The sequence below is a fragment of the Oryctolagus cuniculus genome, chromosome 2 (assembly GCF_051225735.1).
Source record: "Oryctolagus cuniculus isolate XC-2025 breed Fujian yellow rabbit chromosome 2, ASM5122573v1, whole genome shotgun sequence".
Taxonomy (NCBI): Eukaryota; Metazoa; Chordata; class Mammalia; order Lagomorpha; family Leporidae; genus Oryctolagus; species Oryctolagus cuniculus.
The window spans coordinates 151,929,983-151,954,191 of NC_142868.1; the positions used below are offsets into that span (position 1 = coordinate 151,929,983).

Consider the following 24,209-nt stretch of genomic DNA (forward strand, 5'->3'; position numbering starts at 1 on the left):
GAAGATGGCCCAACTCCTTGGGCCCCTGCACCCAAGTGGGAGACCCGGAAGAAGCTCCTGGCTTCAGATCTGCTCAGCTCCAGCTGTTGCAGCCATCTGGGGAGTGAACAAGCAGATTGAAGACCTCTCTCTCTGTTCTTCCTTCTCTCTGACTGTGACTCTACCTCTCAAATAAATAAATCTTTTAAAATAATTATGGGATACATATACCATGGAATACTACACAGTGGTAAAAAATGAAATCCTGTCATTAGCAACAAAATGGATGAAACAGGAAAACATCATACTTAGTGAAATAAGCCAGTCCCAAAAGGACAAATCCCATATGTTCTCCCTGATCTGTGATAACTAATAGAGCATCCAAAAGGTAATATATAGAAGTGAAAATAACACTTCAAGATGCAATAGCTTTGAACAGCTCTTGTCTCAATTGTTGAGGAAGTTTTTCTTTTTCATACAACTTGTTGAACTCTTTACTTAGTATAGAGTTAATCATATGTATATAAAGTTAATTGAAAATAGAGCTTAGTAAAAAAAAAATAACAATGGGAATAGGAGAAAGAGGAGGAAGATGGGTGAAGTGTGATCCTTTGGGAAGAATTACTATATTCCTAAAGTTGTATCTATGAAATGCATGTAGTTTGTATTCCTTAAATAAAAGGTTCCTAGAGAAAAAAATAAAACTTTAAACAGCAAAAAAACAACCCAGAGTCATCACAATACCAGATTTTATGACATACTACAGTGCAGTTATAATCAAAACAGTCTGGTACTGGCAAAAAAAAAAAATAGGATAATAATTTAGACCAATAGCATAACAATTTAGACCATGTAGAACAATGGAACAGAATAGAAACCCCAGAAATCAATCTACACATCTTCAAGCAACTAATCTTTGACAAAGGACCTAAAATCAATCCCTGGAGAAAGAGTAGTCTATTCAATAAATAGTGCCAGGAAAATTGGATCTACATAAGCAGAAATATGAAACAAGATCCCCAACTTACATCTTATATGAAAATAAACTCTAAATTGATCAACTAATCTTTGAAAAGGAGCTAAAATCAATCCCTGGAGCAAGGACAGTCTCTTCAACAAATGGTGCTGGGAAAACTGGATCTCTGCATGCAGTAGTATGAAACAAAATCCCTATCTTACACTTTACACAAAAATCTACTCAAAATGGTTCAAGGATCTAAATCTATGACAAGATACCATCAAATTAACAGAGAACATTGGGGAAATTCTGCAACACACTGGCATAGGCAAAAACTTTTTGGAAAAGACCCCAGAAGCATAGGTAATCAAAGCCAGATTTGACAAATTGGATTACATCAAACTGAGAAGTTTCTGCACTGCAAAAGAAACACTCAGCACAGTGAAGAGGCAATCGACAGAATGGGAGAAAATATTTGCAAACTGTGCAACTGGCAAAGGATTAATATCCATTATCTATAAAGAACTCAAGAAACTCAACAACAATAAAAAAAAACGATCCAGTTAAGAAATAGGCAAAGGACTTGAACAGGCACTTTTCAAAAGAGGAAATCCAAATGTCCAACAGACACATGAAGAAAGGCTCAGGATCACTAGCCATCAGGGAAATGCAAATCAAAATCATGATGAGTGAGTTTCACCTCACTCCAGTTACAATGGTTCTCATACATAAATCATCAAACAATAAATGCTGGTGAGAATGTGGGCGAAAATGTACCCTACTCCACTGTTGGTGGGAATGTAAGCTGGTGTAGCCATTGTGGAAGGCAGTATGGCAATACCTCAGAAATCTGAATATAGATCTACCATATGACTCAGCAATCACACTCCTGGGAATTTATCCAAACAAAATAAATCAACATACAAAAGATGATTTGTATCCCCATGTTTATAGCACCTCAATTCACAATAGCTAAAATATGGAATCAACTCAGATGTCCATCAGTGGATGACTGGATTAAGAAATTATGGTATATATACATTATGAAATACTCTCAGTGGCAAAAAAAAATGAAATCCTGTCTTTTGCAACAAATTGGATGCAACTGGAAACCATTATACTTAGTGAAAAAAGCCAGTCCCAAAAAGAAAAATACCATATGTTTTTCCTGATCTGCAGTAATTCATAGAGTTCCTAAAACATAATATTTAGGCATGAAATTAATATTTTGAGATTTGATGATCATTTACAGTCCTTGTCTCTACTGTTGAAAAATAATGTTTGTTTCTTCATACTATTTATGAACTCTTTACTTAATGTAGGGTTAATCTTATCAATATAAAGTTAACTGAAAATAGATCTTTGTAAAAAATTAAGAGTGGAAATAGGAGAAGGAGGAGGAAGAAGGGCTGGAGCATGGGCAGGAGGGAAGGTAGGATGCTAAGTATCACTATGCTCCTGAATCTGTATATATGAAATACATGAAATTTGTGGGAGGGAAAGTAGGATGGGAAGCATTACTGTGCTCCCTAATTTATATATATAATACATGAAATTTTTATATCTTAAATAAATTTTTTAAAAAACTTTTCAACTAAAAAATCACTGAATGGTCAAAAGTCCATCACGTCTGTATCATTGTAAGTGAAACAGAGATTATTATCCTAGGACATAAAAAGGGTGATTTCTAAACATACATCATTAATAGAAATGATTATGTGACTATAAAGTGGATCATGTGGATTAAAACAAAATCTGGTAAATAGATGTATATATTTGAAACCATATAGCAAGAGCATACATAAAAGAGATTTTGACAAAAAATACAATTAGAAATTTAAATTATAACTCCAGAGAGAAAGCAAGAAGATTATTTTTCTAAAAAACAAAAAAAGGAAAATTAAGGTATAAATGATAGAGCAATAATAGTAAATATAAGAAATATCAATCATTCAAAAATTAAATATTAGTTCAGGTTGGTGGGTTTTCTTTTCAAGAGATTTAGAAAAGAAAGAAAATGTTAGCTTAAAGATATTTTCAAACTCTCAAATCTCAGAAATGCAAATAAAATGGAAAAAGAACCAACTTGAAAAGACCAAGAGGTAGCTGCTGGAAAACAGAGCCTCATTGCCTCCTCCCCTATCAAACCAATGTCCTAGAAACATCAAACTCTTTTTAATGCCTAACTTTTAAAGATGAATGAATAGCCAAGAATTGCCAGATATTTGAAGAAAAATTCGTTTAAAAAAAAGAGCCAACACAAATTCTAAAGAAAAATAATTTCTATAAAACTGAGGGAAAAATTAGGTCTTTCTCAGACACATGGTCTCACGCAAATTTCTAGGCACTCTTTCCCTGGAAGCTATTGAGAAATGAGTTCCATTAGCATGATGGAGTAAACCAACAAAGCCGAAGATTCAGCCCAGTAAAATGTGTACCAAATCCAAAAAGAAACCAACCCCTATTCTGATTGAAAGAGGAGCTCAAAAGGTAACAGGGTAAATTCCCCCAGGAAAAATACCAAAATGGTACTTGCAAATTGTCTTACAGATTTTACCATGTGGAAAGCTGTAATGAGAGCCACTTCATGGAGAACTTTATAGTTTAAAAATATCAGAACTAATAAAATGCAAACAAAACTAACAGAAAGCTCAGAATTTCTATAACAAATGCACGAAGTACATTTATATACTTATATATATACATATACTATATTTTAGCATGTCTAACCTTTATGTAATATATGTAGGATAAACCATGTATATTTTACAGTACAATTAATATATAGGATAAACTACATACACATATAAGCATATGACTAAATAATATATAGTATAGACTACATAATATATAGTTATTATATATAGTAAATATAACTATATATAGTAAAGCTATTATATATACAATTTATATACATATATAATTATGCAATAATTACAGTAAATCAGTGAACATAGATTTAATCCAAAACTGATAGTATTATTTTGGCAGGAATGGAGAAGGAAAGGAGTAATCAGAGAGCTAAAATAAATAGTGTTTAAAATGATGAATCAAGAAATAGCACTTGTAGGCATAGTATTTTAATATTAGAATACTGGGTTAAGCAGCTGAAGATTTTGAAAATGATTACCTGAGAGAGGCAAGCATAGCCAAAACAGAATATTATTTTTTGCAATAAACTTCTTAGAATTATTTGACTGGATAAACTATGGGCTCATTACTTAGATTTTTAAAAAGGAAATACTAACTTTTTATAAAAGGAATGAAGGGAGGGAGGAATGAAATTATTCCTTATAAAACTCAAAAATAGATGTACATGTTGTAATACTATAAAAATAAACAAACCATAATTCTAAGGACTGTGAATATAGAAGAAAGCAACTGCTCCCCCACTTTCCAGTTTATAAAAAACTCACCCTTAGACCTGAAATATTCATGTTCAAGTTCAATTGAAGTGATTATATTAAATCCCAAAAAAATGGTTAATTATGAGCAGGAAAGACCCCTGGCCTACCAAGCTTTGATTACAATTATTTCTCAAACCTTTGCCTATATATTTCATGAGGGCTTGTGTCACATTCTCCCAAAAAGATGGAAGACCTAGAACATATCTAACTGCTGCTTTGGCAAGTCTTACCATGCTTTACACGTAGTAGATAATCCAAAAATGTAATTACTGGTATAGGAAGACTCATACCTATTTAATGGATGAGGATAGGAAGATTGTAAATAGTGCATTATTCATAGGGATACAAGAAAGATGAATATCATTCATAAAATAACATAACTTTAAGCATTCTCACGGGTAAGAATGCATGTTCACTACCCAGCTATCCTAGGAGCAAAACAAACACTCTGTTACATAACTCTCATTTTACCTTCTTAATCTTTGAGTAATTAACATGGAAAAAAGTTGTTTTCTGGGCTGCTCCACAGACAAATAGTTTCCCAGCAGAAAGAGACAAGAAAATAAGCCTGAGCATGTGATGGACTTGGAAAGCAATGAATCTTAACAAATTTGCAGCTAAATTATTGAACTGTTAAGCCTGTAGAGTTAAACAGAAAAGATCTGGATGGACAAATGGGGTTTTGTTACCTTTGTTTCTTTGCTAATTTTGTTTGTTTCAGCTGCTTGTTGCCATGAGCACCAAAAGTTATGACACTGCCATTCACTGCATATTTGGAAAATAAGGTTTCACTTACACAGTTGAGGTTCATCAACTGCATGAACTGGGTGGGAGATTTACACACACCATAGATTTATCTGCTAAGCCACTGCTCTTATTTTTAGATAAAGAATAAAATGGTGGTTTTTCAGCTTAGAGAATCTTTTCACTGGTTCTTTCAACAAATAATTTTGAGTATCCACTATGTGCTTTTCTAAGCTCTGTGCCATATACTTTCAGGTACAGGGCAACATTTGGTGCAGCCAGTTAAGATGCCACTTGGGACACCTGCAACCCATTTCCAAGTACCTGGGTTGGAGTCCTGGCTCTGTTCTTGATTCCAACCTCCTGCTAATGCACGTGACACATGCAAGCAGCAGGTGACACATCAAACAGTCGGGTCCCTACCACCCAAGAGGGAAACCAGGATACAGTTTCTGGCTCCTGGCTTCAGCTTGGCCAAGCCAAACTGTTGCACGCATTTGGGTAGTGAATCAGTGGATGAGACAGCCCTCTCCCTCTCCCTCCTCCCTCCTCCCTCCTCCCTCCTCCCTCCTCCCTCTCCCTCCCCCCTCCCCCCTCCCCCTCCCCCTCTCTTTCAGATAAATAAAAGTAATTTTAAAGCAAAAGAAATAGGTTCAGTGCAAAATAGAGTATTTACAATCCAATGAGTTAGAAGGGCAATTAAGCAATTAAACAAGCAATTATACCAAGATGAGTTAAGTGCTAAACAACAGCACCTGAGGCCAGACAAGGCTTAGTCTGGGAACTTTTCAAGGTCAATAACATTGAGCAGAGATTTGGGGATGACTGTGAGTTATCCCTGCCCAGAAGGATGGAGAGAAGCAAAAGGCCAGGGATAAGGAGAACAGTAAAGAGACCACTGCAGTGATGGAGAGGAGAGATGAGAGACTGAAGGGCAGTGAAGTTAAGGAAAAAGAGATGGGTCTCAGAGCTGTCAGTTGGCAGAACCGATGAGATTTCATAACTTACTGGATGTGAGAGATAAGGAAGAAGAATGAAGGAAGTACAGTTGCATCTTTCTGGCTTAGATAACTGAGTCCTGGTGGGTGTCATTTCCTGAGCTACAGCTGCACGAACAGGCTCAGGGAGGACATTGAATTCAGGTTTGAGTATGTTGAATTTAGGATAACCAGCAACTATTCAGTTGGAGATTTCTAGTAGGCAGTTGGACAAAATGTCTAAGCTACAAAGATTTGGAAGTCATTATCACCTAGATAATTAAAGCCAAAAGTTTAGATTGATCACCTAGAGAGAGTCTATAAAGTGGGAAAAGCAGGGGCTAATGGACAGTCCCCTGGGACCTACTGACTTTTGGGATACAAGCTGAGGATGGAAATCAAGAAAAAAATCTGGGTGAGGACAGGCATTTGGCCTGACAGTATACCCACATTCCATTACAGAGTGCTTGGTCTGAGTCCCAGTCCCAGCTCCTGATTTCAGCTTATTTCCAGGGCAGACACTTGGAGGCAGCAGGAGATGGGTCAAGTAGTTGAGGACCTGCCACACAGATTGTTTCTGGACCCTAGCTTCAGCCTTGCCATTGCAGGCATTTAGAGAATGAACCGGCAGATGGGACTGCCCGCTCACTCCCACTCGCTTGTTCGCTCTTTCTCTCTCTCTCTCTCTCTGACTCTCAAATAAATAAAAGGAAAGAACTAAAGAAACAAAGAAAGAAGCCTAGAAGGAACAGAAAGGTGAAAGTGTTGTAAGGGAGAGGAAAAAAAAACTTCTCTACCTTCTTAGGTTCCATGCCTGGGGCCTTATAAACTAAGCTGGCAAAACATGGAATAACAGAATAAAAACATCACATTTTATTTGATGTGTAGTTTTTACATTATATAGAGGTCTTCCTACAAAAGAAGTGAACAACAAAGAAATAGGCCTGAGAGTTGATCCAGAATCTTAAAAAGACCAAAAAATTATAAATTATAGGAATGTGATTAAAACCAAAGGAAGGGGCCAGCACTGTGGTGCAGCAGGTTAAAGCCCTGGCCTGAAGTGCCAGTATCCCATATAGATGCCGGTTCTAGTCCTGGCTGCTCTTCCTCCGATCCAGCTCTCTGCTATGGCCTGGGAAAGCAGTAGAAGATGGCCCAACTCCTTGGGCCCCTGCACCTGCATGGGAGACCTGGAGGAGGCTCCTGTCTCCTTGCTTTAGATCGGCACAGCTCTGGCTGTTGCGGCCATCTGGGGAGTGAACCAGTGAATGGAAGACCTCTCTGTCTTTCTCTACCTCTCTCTGTAATTGTTTTGTTTTGTTTTGTTTTTACAGGCAGAGTTAGACAGTCAGAGAGAGAGACAGAGACAGAGAAAGGTCTTCCTTTTTCCGTTGGCTCACCCCTCAAATGGCCGCTATGGCCGGCGCGATGCAGGCAGTGCGCTGTGCAAATCTGAAGCCAAGAGCCAGGTGCTTCTTCCTGGTCTCCCATGTGGGTGCAGGGCCCAAGCACTTGGGCCGTCCTCCACTGCCTTCCCGGGCCACAGCAGACAGCTGGTCTGGAAGAGGAGCAACCGGGACAGAATCCGACGCCCAAATCGGAACCAGAACCTGGGGTACCAGCGCCGCAGGTGGAGGATTAGCCTAGTGAGCCGCGGCGCCAGCCTGTAATTCTGTCTTTCAAATAAGTAAAATAAATCTTTAAAAAAAAAAAAAGGAAGAAGTTTTAAGTTTCTACAAGCTACAGACTATATGGTAGTAAGTATATTCAGGAAACAAAGAGAAAATAAGGGCTATCTTAGCAAGTTTGTTTGTGTAGGTTCATCTCAGTTTTGACCTTCCCTCTTTTTTGCAGCCAAAAATTTTCCCAGGAGAGGGCACTATATGTGTCCTCACAGTTCAGAAGTTTATACTTTTAGTCAGAGCTCTGGAAAGACTTTATTTGGCATCTGTTGATTCTCAAATTTCTTCAGCTCAAAATGATCCCTTTGCCAAAGTGGCAGACATGGGGTGGCATTGTATGACCCCATTCAGTGGTAACATATCACTTGCCACAGAAGTCAATTTAATTCAGCAAATATTTATAGAGCACTCACTATGTGACACACATGTGTTACTGGGTAATGAGAGTAGAGCAGTGAAAAACCCATTCATTATCCAAAGAGAAAATGGCCATGGAATGGTGGTTGTAGAGAACCGTGTGGCCTTTGCAATGGCAGTTTCAATGGAAGTAGAAAGGGAAAAGTAGGGTTGCAATAGATTGAGATGAGTCTAAGAGGTAAAGAAGCATAACTGGAAAATGGAGACATTTCTTTCAGGAAGTGAGATCATGATGGGAGGCAAGAATCAACAACAGTAAACTAGAGAAGATGGGGAGATGAGGATGAAGGATTATTGTGTTGCTTCTGTTTGCTTGTTTTATTTATAGGAAAATTGATGATGCATTTATACAAAAAAGAATGTGCCTGTGGCAGTAGGGGTGAAGGGGAGTAATAGTACAGAAAACAAAGGGAAAGATAATAAGGATTGTCTCTGGAAGAAAAAAATAGGACATGAGACAAGCAGTATGTAGTGGATGCAGATTTGAAGCTGGCAAGTCTTACCTATATCACCTCTCATCCTCTTCCAGCCCCTCCCAGTTCTGAAGGGATCATACAGCATCCATCCTAGAATCACTGACCAAAATCCTCAAATCTCTAAACTGTGAAATCTGGAAATAATTGATATCGCCTATGCTTCAGAGCCAAAAATTCATTCATTTCACAAGGCTACCATTCGTAGCCCTTTCTTCCTACCCTTACTAACCCCTAAACCATGGAGCTACTCAACTGCCATTCTGTTTCCTTCTGCCTAATCTCTGCTCAGGCAGGACAGGTTCCTCTGTTTTGCCACATCCCCAGGACACAAGTACAAAAAATGGGACAGGAGAGTGAGGACAGAGTCTGGCCTTATATCCCAAGCACCTGATTAGGCACACACACACACACACACACACACACATTCCTGCAAACCTATGTCTTGGGCCTGAGTCCTATATTCCATTCCATCAGATTTTGAAATATGTTCCCTAGCCTTACACTGCTTTGCTTTGTTACTTTACTATTGTATTCTGCAACTTAAAAACTATTCCCTGAGGAAGATTCTAAGATGGTAGAATAGGGGACAGCATATTGTGCTAGACTAGGGATAAATAGTTAAAAAAAAAAAAAGTGTAGGAAATGCATTCTCAGGGTAGAATTGGTGAGAAAATCACAGTGAGAAACTGGAGAGAAAATCGCAGTCAACGGAAAGAAGAATGTCACGGACCTGTATGGAAGGTGCAGATGCATAGCACAAACACAGACACAACACACGACTCCAGCAGGCGAGAAGCAGAGAAAGCACCAGCTTTGGGGACTGAGGTGAGATCAGACTGCAGCAACCCCTGCCACTGGTGATAAAGCCAGTGGAAGAACATGGCATGAGTCCAGCCAGGAGCCCTAAGGAAAACAGGGCAAACCCTGCCCAGGAGAAAAAGAAATGGTGAGGGGGAGTACTTTCTCTCACCCCATCCCACCCACAACAGCACCCAGCAATCAGCTGAGAGAGGGCAGGCTAAATTTGGGGCATAGTGGCAGCTGTAGAAGCCGTTGTGCACGTGCACAGCAACTAGCTAAGGTAAGACCCATTTTCTCCGCAGCACTGGCAGCTGCAGCTCCCGTGCAGCTAGCAGGGAGGAGGCAACATCCACGCAGTGTCTGCATATGTGTGTGGTCCAGAGACTGTTTTTTACTTTACAATAATTTATTCCTTTTTTATCTCAGTTATGACATTTATTTTACAGGTCGAGGGGGAGCAAACACACTCCTATTTGCTGCTTCACTCCTCAGTTGCCTGGGAGCTCAATCCAGGTCATCACAACTGCCTCCAAGGGTAATCATTCCCTATACCAAAGCCTTCTCCAAGGTCAAGTTTTTATTTCTAATAACTTCTCTCTTAATTTAAATGTACATTCATACATACAAGTGATCTTAATAATCTTAATAAATAGTGAATAAATGTCAAAGTTTAACCCTCGACATATTTAAGTTTTTAAAATTTGGGATGAAAACAAGGTTTTCTTTACAAAGTTATCATTAATATTAACTTTGCAAAATATATATATAGAGGTAACTTTTAATATTTAATACTTTTTAAAGGCTTTTGAAAAAAGCCACTTCATATTTGGTGCTATATTTTATTTTTTTAGAAATTTTTATTTAATAAATATAAATTTCAAAAGTACAACTTTTGGATTATAGTGGTTCTTCCCCCCATAACCACCCTCCCACACACAAACCATCCCATCTCCTACTCCCTCTCCCATCCCATTCTTCATTAAGATTCATTTTTAATTTTCTTTATATACAGAAGATCAACTTAGTATATACTAAGATTTCAACAGTTTGCACCCACACAGACACACAAAGTATAAAGTACTGTTTGAACACTATTTTTACCATTAATTCCCATAGTACAACACATTAAGGACAGAGATTTTACATGGGGAGTAAGTGCACAGTGACTCCTGTTGTTGATTTAACAATTGACACTCTTATTTAAGGCATCAGTAATCACCTGAGGCTCTTGCCATGAGCAGCTAAGGCTATGGAAGCCTCTTGAGTTCACAAACTCAGACCTTATCTAGACAAGGCCATAATCAAATTGTAAGTTCTCTCCTCCCTTCAGAGAAAGGTACCTCCTTCTTTGATGGTCCCATTCTTTCCACTGGGATCTCACACAGAGATCTTTCATTTAGGTCATTTTTTGCCACAGTGTCTTGGCTTTCCATGCCTGAGAAACTCTCATGGGCTTTTAGCCAGATCCGCATGCCTTAAGGGCTGATTTGAGGCTAGAGTGTGTTTAGGGCATTTGCCATTCTATGAGACTGTTGTGTATCCTGCTTCCCATGCAGGTGATCCAGAGATTCTAGCAGAGGGAAAAATCCATGTTCCCTACTGACTTTGAGTTTGGCTGAGAGGATTGATAGGGGACAGGACATCCACATAACGACTGTGAGGTGCCCCCAGCCTCCCAACATACTGCAGGCTCCAGGGCTCAAACTACCTAGGCAGAGCACCCACAGGCAGCTGGCTCAGGGAATGCCTGCCTCTCTGTGGACAAGACAGGCTAGTGGGGTAGAACAGATCCTCTGCACCTGCTACTGTAAGACACTTATGTGCTAAGGCTGTGGAGATTCTGGACTGCAGAAGAGAGTGCAGGGTGTAGCTGGGTCTCTGTGTAATCACTGTGTGCAATTCCACATGCTTAGGGATACCTGATTGCCTGGGATGGGTAACTGCAGTAGGATCCATACTCACAGTGAGGGCTACATAGATCTTTAGTGTAGTTCACACAAAAGCACAAATGAGTATTGCACCCATTGAAGGGTAACACTTGGACATTGATCATGGTGAAAGAAGGAGGTGAGGGTGTGGTCATACAAACAGAGTTGACCATTACCCCCCAACCCATCTGTAAACAAGAGGAGATATACCACACCCAACTTGGGTGTTACCCTAGATGCTTGCCCTACCCTTGATCACTGAACAGAGCTCCCTGGCCACACCCAGCAAACACTTCCAGGTATTCACTGAAAGTACAGACATTCCACTAAGCCACAGAGGCATAGTTCAAAGATAAAAGCCATAAAAGGAAAAACCAACAAGTATCTCCACAATGGCTAAAAATAAAAACAGAAATTCAAGATACAAGAATAAGGAAAACAACATGAGCCCCCTAAAAGAACATAACACTTTAATATTAGAATGTGAAGATGAAGAGATTGATGAAATGCCTGAAATGGAATTCAGAAGATTAATCATAGACTTACTTAGAAGAAATTATAAGCAAATCCACAAATTAACTAATACATGACATGAATGAAAATTCTTCCCATGAAATTGAGATTTTAAAGAAAAATCAAAATGAAATATTAGAAATGAAGAAATCAATAGATCAAATAAAAGATGCAGTGAAAAGCCTTAACAACAGACTTTGTGAGTAGGAGGAAAGAATATCCAAGCTAGAAAACAAATCATTGGAAATTTTTCAATCAGACCAAAAAAAGTTAAAAAAAGAAGAAATTATAGATATTAAAAACAGTGTTGGGGATTTATGGAATACTAACAAATAACCCAACATACAGATCTTAGTAGTTTCTGAAGGTGTGGAAAGAGAGAATGGATTAAAAGGGATATTCAGTGAAATAATTATAGAAAATTTCCCCAATTTGGAGAAAGAAAGGGACATCCAAGTACAGGAAGCACATAGAACTCCTAATAGACATGACCAGAAAAGATGTTCACCATGACACATTGTACTCAAACTTCCAACAGTAAAACATAAAGATTTTAAAATGTGCATGAGAGAAATGCCAGAATAGTTACAGAGGATCTCCAATTTGACTCACAGCTTACTTCTCATCAGAAACACTACAGACTAGGAGAGAATGGAAACACATAGTCCAAGTCTGAAGAGAAAAAAAAAAAAAAAGTCAACCCAGAATGTTGTACTCTGCAAAGCTCTCATTTATAAATGAAGGTGAAATAAAGACCTTCCATAACAAACATAAATTGAAAGAATTTGTCACCACTCATCCAATTTAACAAAAGATACTTAAAGATTTACCATACACAGAAACACAAAGATAGTCACCATTACGAGAGATTGTGAAGACAAAAAATCTCCCAGTAAAAGTACAAAGCAAATCCAAAGTAAACAATGGGAATATTTATGGTAAATGGCAGGACCAAGTCATTACTTATCAAGAACAATCTTGACTTTAAATGGCCTAAGCTCTCCAGTTAAAAATAGACTGGCTGAATAGATTATAAAACAAGACCAATCTATTTGCTGCCTAAAGAAACACATCTCACCAACAAAGATACACATAGATGGAAAGTGAAAAGATGGGAAAAGGTATTTCATGCTAACAGAAAGCAAAAAAAGAGCAAATGCAGCCATTCTAATTACAGACAAATTAGACTTTCACACAAAAACTGTTAAAAGAGACAAAGAAGGGCATATATAATGATTAAGGGATCAATTCAACAGGAATCTGTGACTAAAATAAACGTATATACACCTAATTACATGGCACCTGGCTATTGAAAAGACATGCTAATACATCTAAAGGAAGACATAGACTTAAATACAATAGTAATGGGGAACTTAAACACCTCACTTTCATCGATGGATAGCTCAACTAGACAGCAAATCAACAAAGAAACACCAGAGCTAGTCAACACTAAGAACCAAATGGACCTTGGAGCTGATGCTGTGGCACAGAGGGTTAATGCCCTGGCCTGGGGTGCTGACATCCCATATAGGCACTGTTTCTGGTCCCAGCTGCTCCTCTTCTGATCCAGCTTTCTGCTGTGGCCTGGGATGGCAGTGGAGGATGGCCCAAGTCCTTGGGCCCCTGCACCCGTGTGGGAGACCCAGAGGAAGCTCCTGGCTCCTGGCTCCTGGCTCCTGGCTCCTGGCTTCAGATGGGTGCAGCTCCAGCCATTGCAGTCATCTGGGGAGTGAACCAGTGGATGGAAGACCTCTCTCTGTGTCTCTACCTCTCTTTGTAACTCTGTCAAATAAATAAAGTAAATAATTAAAAAAAAAAAGAACCAAATGGACCTAACGGATATCTATAGAATTTTTCATCCCACTGTTGCAAAATACATATTCTTTCATCATTGCATGAAACGTTCTCTATGCTAGGCCAAAATGCAAGTATGTATTGGAGTGAAATGGACATTTTGATTTTTGATGATTGTTTAGAGCCCTCGTCTACTGTAGAAGAACAATTTTTTTTCATTACTATTTTGTGAACTCTTTACTTAGTGGAGGGTTAACCTTATGAGTATATAGTAAACTGAAACCAGATCTTTGTAAAAATTTAGAGTGGGAGGGGCCAGTGCTGTGGCACAGTGGGTTAAAGCCCTGGCCTGAAGTGCCAGCATCCCATATGGGCACTGGTTCTAGTCCCAGCTGCTTCTCTTCCAATCCAGCTCTCTGCTATGGCCTGGGAAAGCAGTAGAAGATGGCCCAAGTCCTTGGGCCCCTACACCCACATGGGAGACCCAGAAGAAACTCCTGGCTCCTGGCTTCGGTCGGCACAGCTCCGGCTATTGCAGTCATTTGTGGAGTGAACCAGCGGATGGAAGACCTCTCTTTCTTTCTGTACCTCTCTCTCTAACTCTGTCTTTCAAATAAATAAAATAAATCTTTAAAAAAAATTAAGAGTGGGAATAGAAGAGGGAGGAAGAAGAAGTGTTGGAGCTTAGGTAGGAGGGATGGGAAGGTAGCAAGTATGACTATGTTCCTAAATCTGCATATATGAAATACATGAAACTTGTATAGCTTAATGTGCTACTTTCGCTGAAGGAGAATACCCTTGGTTTTCCAATGTTATCCTGCAACCAAGTTAAATTTACCTCACACCTACTTGACTTTCATCCCTCTCTTTATACTTCCCTGTCCCCAGTTCATACTTTCCTCATAAACCTTTAGGTCAATCCTGTCAGCACCTCCAGTGAGATAGCAGGGCTGATAAGGAACTTCGTAAAGTCTTGACTCTCAAGTAAGAACATAAAGTGGGTTTAGTTGGATTATTGCATGATGTCTGAGTTAATTCTTGACTGGTATAAAGGAAAGAACACAAAATCAACCACAGTTCAGGTTCCCATATGCCATTTATTCTGTGAGTTTTGGCAAATTGTTCAACATCTTTAAGTCTTACTTTTCTTATCTGCAAAGTGGGGATGATTACAGCTATGTTCTCAACAAGCTATAAATCACCTCATGCAATCCTTACAACCACCCAGCCAGGCAGGTTCTACAATTTGATAACCAGGGGTTAACCAGATCACTTTATTCCAGATCCTGCCCCATTAGCACTGTACTCTAATGAGCTAATGATACCTCCCATTCAATTTTTTTTTTTTTTGACAGGCCGAGTGGACAGTGAGAGAGAGAGACAGAGAGAAAGGTCTTCCTTTGCCGTTGGTTCACCCTCCAATGGCCACCGCGGCCGGCGCGCTGCGGCTGGCACACTGCGCTGATCCGATGGCAGGAGCCAGATGCTTCTCCTGGTCTCCCATGCAGGTGCAGGGCCCAAGCACTTGGGCCATCCTCCACTGCACTCCCAGGCCACAGCAGAGAGCTGGCCTGGAAGAGTGGCAACCGGGACAGAATCAAGCGCCCCTGAACCTCCCATTCAATTTTAAAGGCTATGGAGAAGAGCACATGAAACTAGAAAAATGCAAGAGAACACTTGGTACATTACTGTTTAACAGTGACAAAGTTTCAGCTTCCCGAAACGAAAATACCAAGATGGCAGATCAGGGAATGACATACTGTACTAGGCTAGCAATAAATAGAAAAAAAAAATGTAGGAATTGTACTCTCAGGGGAGAATTGGAAAGAAAACTACACTGGAAATTATAGAAGAGGAAGAGGAATGCCATGGACCAGTGTGAAGAGCTCAGACAAAAACAAAACAAACCCCAAATTAGTAGGAAGAAAGAAATAATTAAAATTAGAGAGGAAATAAACAAAGTTGAAAAATACAAAAGATTAGTGAAATAAAGAGCTGGTTTTTTGAATAAATAAACAAAATTGATTAACCACTGGCCCAACTAACCAAAAAGAAAAAAATCAAAGGAATATAAATTGGGAAGGAGGAAGTCAAACTATCCCCATTTGTAGATGACATGACTTTATATACAGGGGATGCAACAGATTCTGCTAAGAGACTATTCCAACTCATAAAAGAGTTTGGTAAGGTGGCAGGACATAAAATCAATATAGAGGGGCCAGCACTGTGGCATAGCAGGTAAAGCCGCCACCTGCAGTGCTGGCATCACATATGGGCGCCAGTTCGTGTCCTGGCTGCTCCACTTCCGATCCAGATCTCTGCTATGTCCTAGAAAAGCAGTGGAAGATGGCCCAAGTCCTTGGGCCCCTGAACCAATGTGGGAGACTCAGAAGAAGCTCCTGGCTCCTGGCTTTGGATCAGCGCAGCTCTGGCCATTGCGGACATCTGGGGAATGAACCAGCAGATGGAAGACCTCTCTCTCTCTCTCTCTCTCTCTCTCTCCCTCTCCATCTCTCTCTGCGTAACTCTGACTTTCAAGTAAATAAATAAATCTTTAAAAAATCAATATAGAAAAATCAATAGCCTTATATACACAGACAATGTCATGGCTGAGGAAGAACTTTTAAGGTCAGTACCATTTACAATAGCTTCAAAAAGAATTAAATACTTTGGAATAAATTTAACCAAGGATGTCAAATCTCTCTATGATGAAAATCATAAAACACTAAAGAAAGAAAAGAGGAAGACATTAAAAAATGAAAAATCTTCCATGTTCATGAGTTAGAAGAATCAACAACATCAAAATGTCCATAGTACTAAAAGCAATTTACAGATTCAATGCAATCCCAATGAAAATACCAACAACATTCTTTGCAGATCTAGGAAAAGTCATCCTAAAATTCATATGGAAACATAAGAGACCCCAATTAGCTAAAGCAACCTTATACAACAAAAACAAAGGCATCACAATGCCTGATTTCAAGACATACTACAGGCATTTATAATCAAAACAGCCTGGTACTGGCACAAAAACAGACATGTAGACAAATAGAACATAGTAGAAATTCCAGAAATCAATCTATGCATCTACAACCAACTTATTTTGACAAAGGAGATAAAATCAATACTTGGAGCAATGACAGTCTCTTCAACAAATGGTGCTAGGAAAACTGACTACCACATGTACAAGTATGAAACTAGACCCATTCTTTACACCTTATACAAAAATCCACTCAAAATAGATCAAAACCCTATATCTACAACCTGATACCATCAATTACTAGAGAACATTGTGGCAATTCTGTATGACATTTGCATAGGCAAAGACTTTTTGGAAAAGACCTCAGAAGCACAGGCAATCAAAGTCAAACTTGACAAATGAGATCACATCAAGCTAAGAAACTTCCACACTGCAACAGAAACACTCAGCAAAGTGAAGAGGTAACCAACAGAACTGGGAGAAAATATTTGCAAACTATGCAACTGATTAAGTGTTAACATCCTGAATCTACAAAGAGCTCAAGAAAGTCAACAACAAAACAAACAATCCAGTTAAGAAATGGGCAAAGCACTTGAATGGGTATTTTCCAAGAGAGGAAATTCAAATGGCCAACAGATATTTGAAAAAATGCTCAGGATCACTAGTCATCAGGGAAATGCAAATCAAAACCACAATTAGGTTTCACCTCACTCCAGGTAGAATGACTCTCATACAGAAATTAGCAGACAACAAATGCTAGTGAGGATGTAGGGGAAAAGGCACTCTAATCCAGTGTTGGTGGGAATGTAAAAGGTGCAGCCACTGTGAAAGACAGTATGGGAATATCTCAAATATCTCAGAAATCTGAATATAGACCTACCATATGGCACAACCATCCCACTCCTGGAAATTTACCCAAACAAAAGAAATCAGTAAATGAGGATTTAGACTGGTGAGTGTTGGTACAGCCTTGGAGTTTAGAGTTGATCACCTATAAAGGGGCAGGAGGTTGGGTTATGGTTAGAGGTTGGTGAGATTACACAGCGTGGCGCTTCCACCGTAATCTCTAACAAACCCAATAGGACTTTCCTAGTTGTTGTTAAATTCATTTATTCTGGAGCCAGCACCGTGGCGCAGTGGGTTAACGCCCTGGCCTACAGTGTCGGCATCCCATATGGCTGCCAGTTCAAGTCCCAGCTGCTCCTCTTCCAATCTAGCTCTCTGCTGTGGCCTGGGAAAGCAGTGGAAGATGACCCAAATCCTTGGGTCCTTGCACCTGCGTGGGAGACCTGGAAGAAGATCCTGGCTCCTGCCTTTGGATCGGTGCAGTTCCAGCCATTGTGGGCATTTGGGGAGTGAACCAGGGGATGGAAGACCTCTCTCCTCTCTAACACTTTCAAATAAATAAAACAAATCTTAAAAAAAAAAGAAAAGAAATCAGTAGTTGAAAAGTTATCTGTACCCCCTTGTTTAATGCAGTTCAACTCACAGCAGCTAAGCCATGAAATCAACCCAGATATATATTAACTATTGACTGGACAAAGAAATTACAGTATTTATACACTAGGGAATACTTCTCAGTGGTTAAAAAAATAAATCCTGTCTTTTGTAACAAAACTAAATGACAACCTGAAGATTCTAAGCCTAACTACAGCAAATACTGACTAACCTTCTGCATTGTCCAGCAGGTCTCTTCCAGTGGGAAAAAAATCAACACTAAGCCTTTGAGAGATCACCTCAGTGTTGCTAATCTGCTCATTTATGTCCATTCATTTCCACGCTGAGAGCACCATCAATGATTGCCAGCACCAGATGGGCCTTCCCAGCAGGGTACACATTCCCTGCTCTCCCCTCTGCTATGATAGGTCTTTGTATAATTTATTACGCTTATGCCATTACATTCCCTGTAATGTCTTTCCTTTCTTTTAAAAGTAACATTCAATTAAAAGTGCATATTCACTATAGAAAACTTAGAAGGTATTAACATCAAGTGCTTTGGGCTACGCAGCAGATATTGGCCCAGTAACTCCCAAAAACATGTTTTCCGATTCTCTCTAGAGAATAAAAAATGAAGCTCAATCTTGTTTAGAGAGTGGATTAAGTTCTGAAATTTTCTTTAAAGGCTTATCATCTGGCACTCTTGTTGCATTTTCCCTTTAAAATAATGTCATTAAGAGCTATTAGGTCTCCAGATGAGCTTAAAAAATTCCATTTAATGTATAGAGTGTTGATTTATACATATATAGAGCTGTAACTCCAAGCCACCAAATTCTAGGCTCCTTCTAAGAGACAGGAACTTAGCCATTTCTGAACCTCCAGCACTGGCACATAATGAATAGCAACTATGACAATTTCTAATTTTGACTTTCAAAGAGATAGGAACTGACTGTAGGGTCTCCTTCCTCAAGTAGCACTAACAAGAGCACTCAGAGTTTCATTATTTGGAAGGAAAATAAAACTGGTTAAATAAGGGGGCAGTAATCATTAGTGTGTAAGGTCATTGGTAAAGCAAGTGCTCACAAATTAGAAACTTGCTTAGTACAATATGTTGAAGAACAATCTCAGCATGTAGTCTACCACAAGTCACATTTATTAGATGACTATCTTCAATCTTAACTGTGTAATAAAAGAACACGAAAGTATTTCTATAGGCAACACATTTCCCAAGTAAACAACTTTCTACTTGCTAGAATGACAACAGAAGGCAAAAAAGAATTGCAGAACAATAAACTTACCAAGCAACACACAATTTAATGTAAGAATAATTGAGGCAACTCACTATTTGAAATAGCTCAATTTAGGAAGTTTTATGCAGCTGACTCACAAGTGCATTTTTTTATCCAATAAAATATCAGCCTACAGTTTTTAGGTGACAAGTTCTTACCTAGGATTTAGGTATACATCTCTGATCCCAGGTCCCATAGTGTTTCAATGTAGTGAAGTCAGGGGAAGACTGGCTGAGAGCAAGCACCAAATTTAAAAATACAATGGGGGGAAAGTTCTGAGAAACATATTATCTTGTGATTTTTGTCATTGTGTGAATATCAGAGAGTACTTGCACAAACTAAGGTGACTACAACTTCCCAGAGGATATAATTTTATAGGAGCACATTGTATATGCAGTCACATCACTTTAAGTATTGTTATACAACATGTGGCACTCTCTGCCTCTGTGTCTCTCTCCTTCTGTTTGTCCTTACACACACACACACACACACACAAGTATTTCAAATGTTTTTAAGCAAAATAAATGTTATATTTTAAGTATTTTTTATTTATTTGAGAGGCAGAAAGAGAATTTCCAACTGCTGGTTCATTTCCCAAATGCCTCCAAGAGCTAGGTGTGGACAGGCCGAAAGCCAGAAGCCAAGAAATCAATCCAGGTCTCCCACAGATGTCAGAGACCTTACTATTCGGGCCATCACTTGCTACTTCCCAGGGTCAACATTAGCAAGAAACTAGAATTGGAAATCATAGACAAAACTAACACTAAGGCATTCCAGTATGGGTTGTGATGCAGGCATCTTAACCATTAGACAACACCTTCACCACATAAACATCTTTTAATTCTATTTTCCACAAACTTTTTGAAGCACCTCTGTGTGTGTGTGTGTATGTGCACGCGCGCACGTGCACACACGTGCACATTTGTTGTCAATCTGTAATACATGCAATGGTATATTACTGTGATGAGAAAAGCAGGAGGAAGCTACTAAAAGAGAAGAAGAGTGAAAAGCATGACAGGCAGAGGAAGCAATGGTAATCTGTTCAAGGAACTGAATAGAAAAGAACAGTGGGACTCAACAGGTGAGCAAAAGAGAGAGCAGCATGAAACAAGGTTGCAGGGAGACAGGGGTCAGATAACGCAAGACCTTGCAAGAGTTTGGATTCTATCCTAACTCCAAAGATAGCACTGAAGGGCAAAACAGAACAGAACATGACCTTGTTTATGATTAGAAATACTTCATTTTCTCTGTGAAAGAAGATTTGAGGGGTTCACGAGTGGCAGCCAGGAGATTAAGTAGGAAGGTGTTACCTTTGGAGGAACTAAGGTTTTTTTGAAAGACTAAAAAACCATAAATGACAGAAATTTCCTGTTGAAATATGTCCAGGCATTGGGAGAGGAGGAACTTCTTCATATTATGAATTATTTTCTGATATTACATTAGTTATTAATTTGTATAATTGTGTATCTGTACAACCTCTGTCCCTCCTACTAGAAAGTGAGCTTGATGAGGGTAGGAACTATGCCTTTTTCACTCCTGTATCCCCAGGACATGAACGGTATCTTCCATACATATTCTTCATTCCTGAATGAAGCAAACATATATTCTCACAATAGTTTTCAATGCCACAAGTTCAAAATCAAGATTTGGTTGCTTCTGGAGATCCAGGAAAATCTATTCCATGTTTCTCCTCTATCTTCTAAAGAGTGCTGGTAATCCTTGGTATTCTTTGGCTTATTGTTACATCACTTCCAACTCCTGTCTTGTTCTTTACAACTCCTTATCTGTGTCTTCTTCTTTGTGTGTCTTTTACCTTTTTCTTCTTGTCTTAGGATTTAAGGTCCATTCTAAATCTAGGGGAAATTCATATCAAGATCCTTAATTGAATTCTATCTGTGAAGACTTCCAAATAGGGTTACATTCATAAGTTGCAAGTGAGAGGACACCATTCAACCCAACATAAAGGCCAAAGCAAAGTTAAAGATTAGGCAGTTTTAGTGAAGCACAATCTGAATTAATATGACCAGAACAGGTTTTTGCAGAGGAAGAAGAGAAAGGTCTTTGTTTTATTCTTTTTTAGTTCAGCATGAAGTCACAACTCCGGTTTTATTTTTTCCCTTAATATATAGAGTAAAAAGAGAAAATATGTGCCTAATCATTTAATTAATTCTGATGATTCAGTATCAGAGTCCCTTCACGGGCAAACAAGTTAACACTTGAGGAGGCCTGAACATGCGGGTGGGTGGGGGCAGGAAGAAGTGTTTCTAGTATTCTAGACGTCCAGCTCTTCAGGACCTGTCAAATGGATCCACTCTATCCTATGGTACTGCTCTCCATGCCCTCCTTTCTCCAAACTCAATTTGGAAAAGCCTTCTTCCAAACTTGAGCTCTTCCCAAGATTGTCAAGTTCCCAACTAGCAACCAATACATGACTGACTCTTGACCTCCTCTCTAACCACTTGATATAGAATACTTAATTCTCAACTACTCTCCTACTGGGATAATCCACCATAGCAACTCAAGGTTGAAGACCTAATCCCTTTCCCTGACCATCCAACCCCAGCCTGCATTTTTCTCTCTATGACATGTAGATGCAGTAGATTCTCCAAATTCAACAGATTTTTTTGCATTGTCGAGAATCCTTCCTTGACACACTCATTGGTGATCCAATGTGGAAGAAACAGCCAGCCTTGACCTAGAGAGCTTGGGCGACATTACAAGGCGAATGAGGCAGGAAGAAGCACTGCCAAGATTTCCTTTCTATTTTTGCTAGTCTCCACTGTGGTTTCCAAAGAAAAAATTGGTTTTTAGGAGGTAAAGTTGGCAGAGCCAAACTGTGTCAATGAGTTACTTTCAGCTTTGAGGAGCACAGCTTTTCTTTTTCTAGGTGTGCAGTCCTTTGAAAGGTTAGAATTCATTTCTGGCATAATCAAATGTGCATGTTTCAAATTGTGCTTTTAATGTTAGTTTAAGTACCTATTTTATAATTTCAATGAAACCACCCTCAAACACAATGTAATGCTGATTAATGACACTTCTCTAGTACACCAGGAGCTCTGAGCTCTGCCTGGAGCCTCAGTGCTCACCTGAGGCAGCCCATTAATCATTGTTATGCTACAGTCTGTCCTACCACATTACTTAATTACCATTTCTGTTACTCATTCATCTACTCTGTAATCCCATTGACAAATTCATCAAACTCTGAAGTCCTGAAGCAACAGTGTCACTGATCTTGCCAGAACTTAGCCCTAGAAGTAACTATCCATAAATGATAGAAGAATCCCAAGTCTCTTACTTTTCAAGAAAAACTAACCCTAACACATACTGTCAACACAAGTAGTTCTTGTCTCCTTATCTTCTTTGCAGACCCAAACCTTGCCCACATTTCAAGACTCAGCTAAATCACTGCAACATCCATGAATTCCTCTTCAGCTCTTATTGTTAATATTACAATCTCAATTATTGAGCTAATCACAATCACTCGATCATTTTATTTTACTTTTGGTTTCCAAAATAAATATTAATTTATTTAAACTGCAAATTTCCTTGGGACAGGTTTCATATTTAATGGCCTTTATTAATAATGAATAAGAATAAGAACAACAATACTTACTGCCTAATTATTATTTACCAGGTATGGGGCTCAGTGGTTAACATAGGCTATCTCAATGGATTATTTTAGATCTTTGATATAAGTATTTTTCTTGTCATCGTCACTTCACCAAGGTGAAATTGCCCATGTTCATAGCTGGTAAGTAGTAAAGTGAGTATACAGACCCAGGCAGCATGAATCTGAACCCAGGACCCATAACACTAAGCAGCATTGCCTCATTTCATAACCTTCTCACTGTCTGGCATTGTGCTAAGCAAATTACTAATTAGTTAACTGTTCAGATTGGATGAAAAAAAAATCCCTATTCTACAGAATTGATAGAAAGAGAATAAATATGGAGGTCTAGATCATACAAAGACGAGAAAGGGGAAATGATAAACCTAAAAGATCAAACGATGATGGGTAGATTTTTTAGAGTAGGAAAAGAGTCTTTTTTTTTTTTTTTGACAGGCAGAGTGGACAGTGAGAGAGAGAGACAGAGAGAAAGGTCTTCCTTTTCCATTGGTTCACCCCCCAATGGCCGCTGCATGGTTCACCCCCCAGTGACCGCTGCGGCTGGCACACTGCAGCTGGCTTATCACGCTGATCCGAAGCCAGGAGCCAGGTGCTTCTCCTGGTCTCTCATGCGGGTGTAGGGCCCAAGACTTGGGCCATCCTCTACCGCACTCCCGGGCCACAGCAGAGAGCTGGACTGGAAGAGGAGCAACCGGGACAGAATCTGGTGCCCCGACTGGGACTAGAACCAGGTGTGCCGGCGCCACAGGCGGAGGATTAGCCTAGTGAGCCACAGCGCCGGCCAAAAAAGAGTCTTTGTGTGTATGGAACTCTACCTTCCACAGAAGATATATCCATATACAAAACTGAAATAAAGTTTTAAAATTTAATAGGGGCATAATGATGCCACAGTGTAGTTTTTTTTTAATAACAAACATTCTAGGAGACATAACAGTGACTAGACCAACAGGGTAGATGGAGATGTTTCCAGTCACTTCATCACTGACTCACACTCAGCCTTTCCTAACCCCCTTTCCATATGCAGTCAGTAGTAATCATACCAGTTAGTCTCTTAGTAGAAGTTAAAGACAAAAATGCAAGTACTGTCTTATCTCCCATCAAACACTGTACAGAAATAAATGTCAAAAGAGAACTTTCTGGAAATAGTTTTATTTTCTAATATCAGAATAAGAATCCTTTATATTTCCTTATATTTCATA

General features: G+C 39.2%; 1 protein-coding gene across 2 annotated transcripts in view; it reads right to left on the reverse strand.

The window, feature by feature from the left end:
- Window positions 1–24,209, reverse strand: part of LOC149128100 (uncharacterized) — a 401,020-nt gene that overhangs the window by 191,199 nt on the left and 185,612 nt on the right. The gene's annotated exons all lie outside the window — the stretch shown is intronic.